Source organism: Cheilinus undulatus, linkage group 2 (assembly GCF_018320785.1).
Source record: "Cheilinus undulatus linkage group 2, ASM1832078v1, whole genome shotgun sequence".
In the NCBI taxonomy this organism is placed as follows: Eukaryota; Metazoa; Chordata; class Actinopteri; order Labriformes; family Labridae; genus Cheilinus; species Cheilinus undulatus.
Window position 1 is genome coordinate 2,179,552 of NC_054866.1, and position 10,639 is coordinate 2,190,190.

The following is a 10,639-nucleotide window of genomic DNA, read 5'->3' on the forward strand; positions in this document are numbered from 1 at the left end:
CAATTCGCTGTCTTTCTCTCTGTTACGTTAGGAGATCTTTTCAGGATTAGTCAGGAATTTTCATTGTCAATTTATCTAAAATTTTTGAAGAACTATCCCTGTGAACTTTCTAGGAAACTTGAAGTAATTTCTCCAAAAAAGTTGGAGAATTTTCCCACGATCTAGGGGAGTTTTCAGTGGCAAATTTTCCCAGAAATGGTTGGTTATATTCTCTATGGCTTGTCACGTAAATCAAAAGAAATTTTGCAAAGAACGTTACTTTTTTGGAACATTCAACCATGATTATTAGAGCTTTTCCAAAAACCATTCAGCAGTCCTATCCTGGAGTAATTTCCACAGGAAACAGAGAATTTTTGGGAACTTTTCAGGACATGTTTTAGAATTTTATTAGGAATGTGGCCCATAACCAAGGTTATTATAGTTAACTAAAACTAAAATTAAAAATCATTTTAGTTAACTGAAACTAAACAAAAACTAAGCTTTAACAAAAAAGGAGAAAACTATCTAAAACTGTATAGTGTGCTTACAAAATTAACCAAAATAAAATTAAAAATAGAGACAAAATATCCTTAGTTTTAGTCTTTGACTGACTGGCACCTACACCAGAGTGGGGAGGGTAAAAGCGCTGAATCTGATTGGTTAAGACTTCACATAGTGGTAGTTTTGTGTCTGGGGTTGTATTCAAACATCACCATTAAGTAAATGTAAAGTAAACCTTGCCCAGAACCTTCTCTTTGGTTTGTTTCTGTTCATTCTGTACTGTCTGAACTCCAAACAGCATTGGTTTTCATTGAAGAATCCTGATAAATCAAATAGAAATTTGGGTCACAGTTGCTCACTGGGGAGTTGGTGTTGGGTCCCGAGGCAACACCAGTTGAGAACCACTGCTCTAGAACATTCAGCTCATTTATCACTCAGTATTTGGTTGGAGAACGTTTTGCACAAATTCCTGCATCTATGCTTGAGTCATGGAGGCGATCAGTCCGTGGTCCTGCTTGGGGTATTATGAAGCCCAGGTTGCTCTATCCAGCAGCCTTCAGCTCGTCTGGATTGTTGTGTCTGGTGTCTCTCATCTTCTTGACCTGTCTTGGCTGGCCCTTCAAACACAGTAGTACCATGGTCAGAGAACCAGCTTCTGGTAGTTCTGGCTTCACTGTGGGCAGGTGAAAATGAAATCAGAATCTCCATAAAGCTTCTCAGCAGATGGAAGCATGAAGGGCTCTAAATCTCCTGGTAGAAAACTGACAGCTCTGGCTCTTGACTTGATAGAGACCAGTGGACCAACACCAGAGTCCTCCAGACTCCGGGACCTTGATTAACAAATGAAATTCAAAATTTAATTTGAAAGCAGGTCTTTGGACCACTAAGCAATGGTCCAGTTCTTTTCTCCTTAGCCCAGGTAAGGAGCTGATGACATCTGGTGCTCAGGACTGGCTCCACAACAAGAACACGCCACTTGTAGTCCATTTCCTGGACCTGTCTGTGTGGTGGCTAAACATAGAGCCAGTGTAAAGTAACAAAATCAACAACAAGTGCTACATTTGTCAAAAACACAAGGTAATGTGACAGTGGACAGTGGAACTTAATAAAGATATTGATTTATAAGTGAAGATACCACATACATCCATCACAACAGCATGGCTTCACAGGAGGAGAGTCCAGGTGCTGAACTGGTCTGCCTGCAGTCCAGACTTTTCACCAACAGAAAACATTTGGAGCACCATGAATGGAAAATCCAAGAAAGAAGACCCAGCTAGAATCCTACATCAGACAAGGATGGGACAACATTCCTCCCCCAGCCCTCCAGCAGAAGAGGGGATGCTACACAGTGGGAAACATGTGTTGCTGCCATAAAAATTAAAACGAGCTAATATTTTTCATGAAATGTTAAAATATCTTAGTTTCAACATCTGGTAAGTTTTTTATGTTCTATTGTCAATCAAACATGAGAAATTATGAGATTATGCAGTGTCCCAACTTTTTTGGATTTGGGGTTTTCTCTTTGGTTATGTTTTGTTTGACTGTGTTCTCCTGTGCAGGAGACAGTTGAGGTTTTGTGTGCAACTGAACTCTCCACATTGTGTTGATGTTATTGTGCGTTTCTGGCCTCTTTTAGCAGCATATGGTGTCCACACGCACACACAGGTGGTGGAGGTTTCTGTTGTCTTTCACTTACATCAGCTTTAAAGTGTTGGCAATCAAATAGCAGGTGTTTGTGATGGAGCAGCCAACACAGGCTCAGATCAGACCCTGGGAAACACTTACAGGCTAATTAGAAAACCATGAGGAGGCAAGAACATCTCCAGAGAACCCCACGCCTCTAGTGGTAGAAATAGAAGAGACTCAGAGGTTTCTGTGATCAGACAGTGTTTATGTTTTAAATATTGTATTATTAGAGGCCATGAGAGAACATTTTATAGGATACAGGCATAGTTTGGCTTTAACTTTAATCAGGATTTGGACCCTCTGCTTTAATTTCTGCAGTGTTCAGCATCCACAGCCTCTCTGCTCATTTGGCTCACTGGCTTTCAGGTTGTCCGTATGTTGTTATGTGCTTGGTAGACTGCTGAGCCAATCCACTATCTGGTCTAATGTAAGCTGATTATCCCTCCGCCTCTTCATTGAGCGAATAACGCACGCAAACACACACACCCCTGCACACACACACACACACGCACTCACACCCCAACACATGCTGTGCACAGTTGTGCTGTGGAGCCTTGGGGCCAAGCGTGGGTCACGAGGTCAAAGTTGGGGCAGAGATAATGATGCACGGCACAGTGATGTGTGAGAGGCCAGTGCAGACTGACGGCAGTGGATGCTCTCTCCCGCTTTAATTCCTGTTCATTTTTTAAAACTCTTTCTTTGTTCCATGTCTGCAAGATTTGAAGAGGTCTATCGCTCCGATCACCCTCTATCTCTTTAGAGATCGTCATCTTTCCTAAAATGTTTTTTTTTTAATGTAATCCTTTCCTTTGCTCCCCTCCTGTTGATTATCTAATAGACAGCTGCATTAGATAAAAATAAGCTCTGTAATGAAAGAAAAACTCCCTGCCACTCACTTCTGTTGTCTATCAGATTTATCTTGGGGCCTGAACTTTTTAAATTGGGGGGGGGGGGGGGGGGTGGTTGTGTAGATAAGAAATAGACTGGACTAATAAGAGCCTGTAACCTAGTGCCCTACCGTACGTCAGAGCGATTCACTTAGTTTGGATTGGGGGCCACTTCCTGAAAAAGCGTCTATATAAAGGGCGAGAGAGATATTGCATAATGCTGTAAAAAAGTAGCCCCCCCCACCCACACACACACATACACACACACACACCCACACACACACTTCCTGATTTTTATTTTGTTTTATTTATTTGCATTTATTTGTCACACTGAAGTGTTTTAGAATATTAGAACCTACCTGACCCTATGTGGAAAAGTCATCGCCCCCTAAACCCGATAACTGGTTGTGCCACCCTTGGTGGCAACAACTGCAAACAAGTGTTTGTGATAACTGGTGATGAGTTAATCACATCACCGTGGAGAAATTTTTGCCCAGTCTCTTTGAAGAATTGTTGAAATTCAGCCACATTGGAGAGTTCTCGAACTGTTTAAGGTCATGACACTGCAGACTGAATCCCATTTCTCCCCTTAACCCTCAATCTTACCCTCAAGCTCAACCCTCAGTCTTAACTCGCCCCCAAAGCAAAGTGTAAGGGCCATCTCGGGACTCAGAAATGGGACACCCCTTAATAGCAGTTACGATTTCAGACTGTAGAAGGCAGTAATGTGCCAAAACTGCGTAGTCTGTCAATTAAGAGGAAGAAAAGGAAGAAGAACGTATTAACAGAAAATGCAGGATCAAGTCCCAGGATGCATATGCGCTTTAGCGCCAAGGTGGCTGTTGTCAATAAATGTTATTGTGTGTACATGCAAGCATGGTAGAAGCAAGTATCCTGTAGAAGGATGAAGATGGGATTCAAACCTATTGGTGTGGAGCACAATGCATTAGCATTGTGAACGCACTGGAGCCACCTTGTTTGCTGAGCTGCAGAGACAATGCCACCTATCGGACATGGGCCCAGTCCCCCCAGGCAGTGAATCCCGTCCTTTCCGTGCAATGTGTTGTTGAGCTTTTCTGCTTGTTGGCAGCAACAGCCACTGGCAAGCTGCTTTGAAGTTTAGCAAGAGGGAGACATCTCACACTTTTGATTGAACTGAAGGGTGGCTGTTGTCAGGAGGTGTCTTGTGTAAAAATGCAAGAATGGCAGAATACAGTCTCCTGTAGTGCATCGAGGATGGGATTGGGACCCACGTGTGGAGCACAATGCATAATTAGAGTAAACGCACTGGACCCACCTTGTTTGCTGAGCTGCACAGACGATGCTATCTCACTGACATGGACTCAGTCCTGCAATGCCGTGAATCTAGTCCTTCTGGTGCACTTTGTTGAGTTTTCCTGCTTGTTGGCAGCAACAGCCACTGGCAAACTGCAAGATGCCAGCATCTGACACTTCAGCTTGAACTGATCACCCCCAGCGCAGCTTTGGTCAGTGAAGGTGTAATTGTGTTGAAATATGAGGACAGCAGAATAAAGTCTCTTGTAGTACGACGAGGATGAGATTCGAACTCACGCGTGCAGAGCACAATGGATTAGCAGTCCATCGCCTTAACCACTCGGCCACCTCGTCAACGGGACCACTGTTTTTCACGACACTTGATGGAGTAATTTTGAGGAGCGGAGAACGTTTAACACTTATGTGAACTTGGAGCACTGCCAAGTGAGGCTTTCCAGAGGAGAATTAGCTCAAATGGTAGAGCGCTAGCTTAGCATGTGAGAGGCAGCGGGATAGATGCCACATTCTCCACAACACCTTCTCTGCCATCTTCTGTTGATAAAACAATGAGAGCAAAACTGAGACATTTCATGTCTACAATGAAATGACTTTCTCTTCAGTCAGCGCGTCGACAAGTCACTCAGGTCATCTTGTAAAACGACATTTCCCATCATCCTCCCTGCTTTAGGCTAGATTGTCCCTCAGTGCTTTCTATTCAGAATCAGGGACCACAGTATTTCTATCCACTTGGGCTTCCAATTAAGACAGAAACACTACAAAGATGTCAACTACCCCACTGCAGCAACATTGATTGCAGAGCTTTACGTACAAGGCCACCTCATGGTGATGGGTCCGGACCTGCCAGGCAGCAAGTCCAGTCCTTTTGGTGCACAAGATAACAGGCACTTTGCTGAGTTTTCCAGCTTGTAAGCAGCAACAGCCACTGGCAAATTGTTCTGAAGTTCACTGCAAGAAAAAATTAGTTGAGCTTACTTAAAAAAATTATGGAAAGTTGTTGCCTCAAAAATAACAAGTAAACTACACTTGACTTTTGTGAGTTTAAAAAGCTTGTTTGTTTTTAGTGTGCAGTACTTGTTCTACTTGAACTATTTAAGTATTCACTACCAGTTTAAAATCAATTATTTTAAGTTCTCACAACTGAGATTCAAATGTTAATTTAAGTTTGCAGGACTTAGCCTAAATCATCTACTTAGAGTGTGCAATACTTAACATTTTTAGTGCATTGTAAACACTGATAAGTTCATAGCACTCATAATATCTTAGATAACTGATCACCTTAGAACATCAGCTAGTACTCTCTGTAAAAGCTTTGTAAGTTATCATCTCACCTAAGGTGGACTATCTTGTGCCACCAATTGCAACAATGGCTGTTAGCAACCCACTTCATTAATGACAGCGTGCCATACAACTTTCATTGATGCTGATAATAATAACAGTGCCCCCTATGGATGGGACATCTTTAATTGAGACAGTAACTTCACTCGTGGTGCATTTTATTTGTTCATCTTATTTCACCTTTTTTAACCAGGAGAAAACCTCACTGAGATTAAAAATCTCTTTTTCAAAAGTGTCCTGGCAAAGACAGCTGCAGCAAACAGAGTGTATAAAGGTTTAGTGCCCAAAGGCATTCTGGGAAAACTGTAGATTTGCCATAACTCAAATATTATGAGTTATAACAAAAAAATACTTAAATTGTTTGAGTACTGTTCACTTAAAACTGAAATAAGTTCTATCAGCTCATAAAAATAGAGTTCAAATCGCTGTTTTGGATTTTTAAGTTAACAGAACTTAATTATACCCCCTTTTTACTTAATTTTTTTAAACTAAGTAAACTTAAGTAAATTGAGCCCTTTTGCTGTTATGGCAAAGAAGTACATTTAACTTGTTTATAATAAGTATTTAGAACAGGTTAAGAAGAACTGAGTAATTTCAGCTCAATGTTTATGAGTAAAATGGATGTTGCTTTTTACAGTGTTGGCAAGAGATGGCTATCTTACTAGATGGCTTGAATCGAAAACAGCCAAGGTGGCTGTTGTCAATAAATGTGTTATTGTGTTTACATGCAAGCATGGTAGAAGCGAGTATCCTGTAGAACAATTAAGGATGGGATTCAAACCCATTGGTGCAGAGCACAATGCATTAGCAGAGTGAACGCAATGGAGCCAGCTGGTTTGCTGAGCTGCACAGACGATGCTATCTCATGGACGTTGGCCCAGTCCTGCAATGCCATGAATCTAGTCCTTCTGGTGCATAGTGAGGGGCACTTTGTTGAGTTTTCCTGCTTGTGGGCAGCAACAGCCACTGGCAAACTTTTAAGTCAGATGTCAGCATCTCACACTTCAGCTTGAACTGATCACCCCCAGCGCAGCTTTGGTCAGTGAAGGTGTAATTGTGTTGAAATATGAGGACAGCAGAAAAAAGGCTCTTGTAGTACGACGAGGATGAGATTCGAACTCACGCGTGCAGAGCACAATGGATTAGCAGTCCATCGCCTTAACCACTCGGCCACCTCGTCAACGGGACCACTGTTTTTCACAACACTTGATGGAGTAATTTTGAGGAGCGGAGAACATTTAACACTTATGTGAACTTGGAGCACTGCCAAGTGAGGCTTTCCAGAGGAGAATTAGCTCAAATGGTAGAGCGCTATCTTAGCATGTGAGAGGCAGTGGGATTGATGCCGTATTCTACACAACACCTTCTCTGCCATCTTCTGTTGATGAAACAATGAGAGCAAAACTGAGACATTTCATGTCTACAATGAAATGACTTTCTCTTCAGTCAGCGCGTCGACAAGTCACTCAGGTCATCTTGTAAAACGACATTTCCCATCATCCTCCCTGCTTTAGGCTAGAATGTCCCTCAGTGCTTTCTATTCAGAAGCAGGGACCACAGTGTTTCTATCCACTTGGGCTTCCAATTAAGACAGAAACACTACAAAGATGTCAACTACCCCACTGCAGCAAAATGGATTGCAGAGCTTTACGTACAAGGCCACCTCATGGTGATGGGTCCGGACCTGCCAGGCAGCAAATCCAGTCCTGCTGGTGCACAAGATAACAGGCACTTTGCTGAGTTTTCCAGCTTGTAGGCAGCAACAGCCACTGGCAAATTGTTCTGAAGTTCACTGTAAGAAAAAATTAGTTGAGCTTACTTAAAAAAATTATGGAAAGTTGTTGCCTCAAAAATAACAAGTAAACTACACTTGACTTTTGTGAGTTTAAAAAGCTTGTTTGTTTTTAGTGTGCAGTACTTGTTCTACTTGAACTATTTAAGTATTCACTACCAGTTTAAAATCAATTATTTTAAGTTCTCACAACTGAGATTCAAATGTTAATTTAAGTTTGCAGGACTTAGCCTAAATCATCTACTTAGAGTGTGCAATACTTAACATTTTTAGTGCATTGTAAACACTGATAAGTTCATAGCACTCATAATATCTTAGATAACTGATCACCTTAGAACATCAGCTAGTACTCTCTGTAAAAGCTTTGTAAGTTATCATCTCACCTAAGGTGGACTATCTTGTGCCACCAATGGCAACAATGGCTGTTGGCAACCCACTTCATTAATGACAGCATGCCATACAACTTTCATTGATGCTGATAATAATAACAGCGCCCCCTATGGATGGGACATCTTTAATTGAGACAGTAACTTCACTCGTGGTGCATTTTATTTGTTCATCTTATTTCACCTTTTTTAACCAGGAGAAAACCTCATTGAGATTAAAAATCTCTTTTTCAAAAGTGTCCTGGCAAAGACAGCTGCAGCAAACAGAGTGCATAAAGGTTTAGTGCCCAAAGGCATTCTGGGAAAACTGTAGATTTGCCATAACTCAAATATTATGAGTTATAACAAAAAAATACTTAAATTGTTTGAGTACTGTTCACTTAAAACTGAAATAAGTTCTATCAGCTCATAAAAATAGAGTTCAAATCGCTGTTTTGGATTTTTAAGTTAACAGAACTTAATTATACCCCCTTTTTACTTAATTTTTTTAAACTAAGTAAACTTAAGTAAATTGAGCCCTTTTGCTGTTATGGCAAAGAAGTACATTTAACTTGTTTATAATAAGTATTTAGAACAGGTTAAGAAGAACTGAGTAATTTCAGCTCAATGTTTATGAGTAAAATGGATGTTGCTTTTTACAGTGTTGGCAAGAGATGGCTATCTTACTAGATGGCTTGAATCGAAAACAGCCAAGGTGGCTGTTGTCAATAAATGTGTTATTGTGTTTACATGCAAGCATGGTAGAAGCGAGTATCCTGTAGAACAATTAAGGATGGGATTCAAACCCATTGGTGCAGAGCACAATGCATTAGCAGAGTGAACGCAATGGAGCCAGCTGGTTTGCTGAGCTGCACAGACTATGCTATCTCATGGACGTTGGCCCAGTCCTGCAATGCCATGAATCTAGTCCTTCTGGTGCATAGTGAGGGGCACTTTGTTGAGTTTTCCTGCTTGTGGGCAGCAACAGCCACTGGCAAACTTTTAAGTCAGATGCCAGCATCTCAAACTTTTTCTTGAACTGATCACCCCCAGCGCAGCTTTGGTCAGTGAAGGTGTAATTGTGTTGAAATATGAGGACAGCAGAATAAAGTCTCTTGTAGTGCGACGAGGATGAGATTCGAACTCTCAACGTCTCCTCGTCAACGGGACCACTGTTTTTCACGACACTTGATGGAGTAATTTTGAGGAGCGTAGAACGTTTAACACTTATGTGAACTTGGAGCACTGCCAAGTGAGGCTTTCCAGAGGAGAATTAGCTCAAATCGTAGAGCGCTAGCTTAGCATGTGAGAGGCAGCGGGATAGATGCCACATTCTCCACAACACCTTCTCTGCCATCTTCTGTTGATGAAACAATGACAGCAAAACTGAGACATTTCATGTCTACAATAAAATGACTTTCTTTCAAGTCACAGAGCCTGAAAGTCACTCAGGTCATCTTGTAAAACGACATTTCCCCATCATCCTCCCTGTTTCAGACTAGCCCTGTCCTCTTTCTTTTGTCATCCACTTGGGCTTCCCATGAAGACAGAAAGACTGCAGCGATGTCAGCTACCCCACTGGAGAAACATTTGCCGTTTTCGAATTCTCCTACTATACTAGCAGTGCGTACTGATTTGCCCAAAATGTAGTATGCAGTATGCAAACAAATGTGAAAGTTGCAGTATGCCAAAAATACCCGAATGACGTACTGATTCGGGAAAATTTCCTAGTCTGCATCGGACCAGTCTGCTTCACCTACTGTTACCCACAATGCAGAGCACTGGGTTAGAGTTCATAATGATGGCGAGTGGTAAAACTTTCACCGGTGTGGCTGACAGTTAGAAATGAAAGTGCCATTACTTTTTCTTATTACCTTTTTAACATGTACTATAGTGAAATAAGTTGTAATAAGGTAACTGTTGTTGCTGTTTTGCAGTTACGGCTCATAATGGCTGTAAAGGTGCGTCAAGTGTGTCCTTTCACTGCACTATACACGCTAAGTTAAAACCAACTGCTATAAAAAACCCCAAAAATCAAATAAAAACACTTTACAGATTTTTTCAGTACATAAATGGATGGAAAACACTGTAGGGTCGTTTAATATTGACCAGGGTATGACATACTTCTGTATACCGGAGACCAGCTAATCCGGGCCAAGCATACTACACAATAACGTCCGACTGGCAGTCAAATTGCATACTACTTCGAATGCAGTACGCAGTGCGCAGTACATACTGCATACTCTGTTTGGTGGGAGTATGCAGTAGGCCAATTTGAAAACGGTTGAAGGGTGGCTGTTCTCAGTGGAGGTGTCATTGTGTTGAAATGCAAGCATGGCAGTAGAAAGTCTCCAGTCCTGCAATGAGGATGGGAATCAAATTAACATATACTCTTTGATTTCTGAAGTGTACCATTACACAATTTCTTATGAAAAGTCTGTGCAATGGTTACGTCAGAAATCCTGACTTGTATTCATCAGTGAAGGACTCCAGACTAGCTCATGCTAACATGGGGAGTTGCAATGATTACTGAGTAGAGCGCCTGTCGTCAGTGGTTTCTACAGCGCTAATATGTTTAACCCTTTTTGCTTTCATATCTGGAGGCTTTGTAACAACAGCGGCTTCCTCTTTTTCGTTGGTGGTTAAATAGCGGTTAGCAAATACTGACTAGTATCACTGCCACATTGTCACATTTGCTTTGTTTTATTTTTTTACAGTTCAGATGTATTTGTCATCTGACTGTGTTTGCTGAACCGTGACCCCCAAACTGTAATGAATACAAAACCGATTGCACCCCT

At 41.5% G+C, this 10,639-nt stretch overlaps 2 non-coding genes across 2 annotated transcripts; both read right to left on the minus strand.

Moving 5' to 3' along the window:
* Positions 1–4,600: 4,600 nt before the first annotated feature.
* trnas-gcu lies at positions 4,601–4,682 on the minus strand. The gene has a single exon. It is a non-coding gene; the product is annotated as a tRNA-Ser (tRNA).
* A 2,100-nt stretch (positions 4,683–6,782) lies between these two features.
* Positions 6,783–6,864, minus strand: trnas-gcu. The gene has a single exon. It is a non-coding gene; the product is annotated as a tRNA-Ser (tRNA).
* Positions 6,865–10,639: the final 3,775 nt, after the last annotated feature.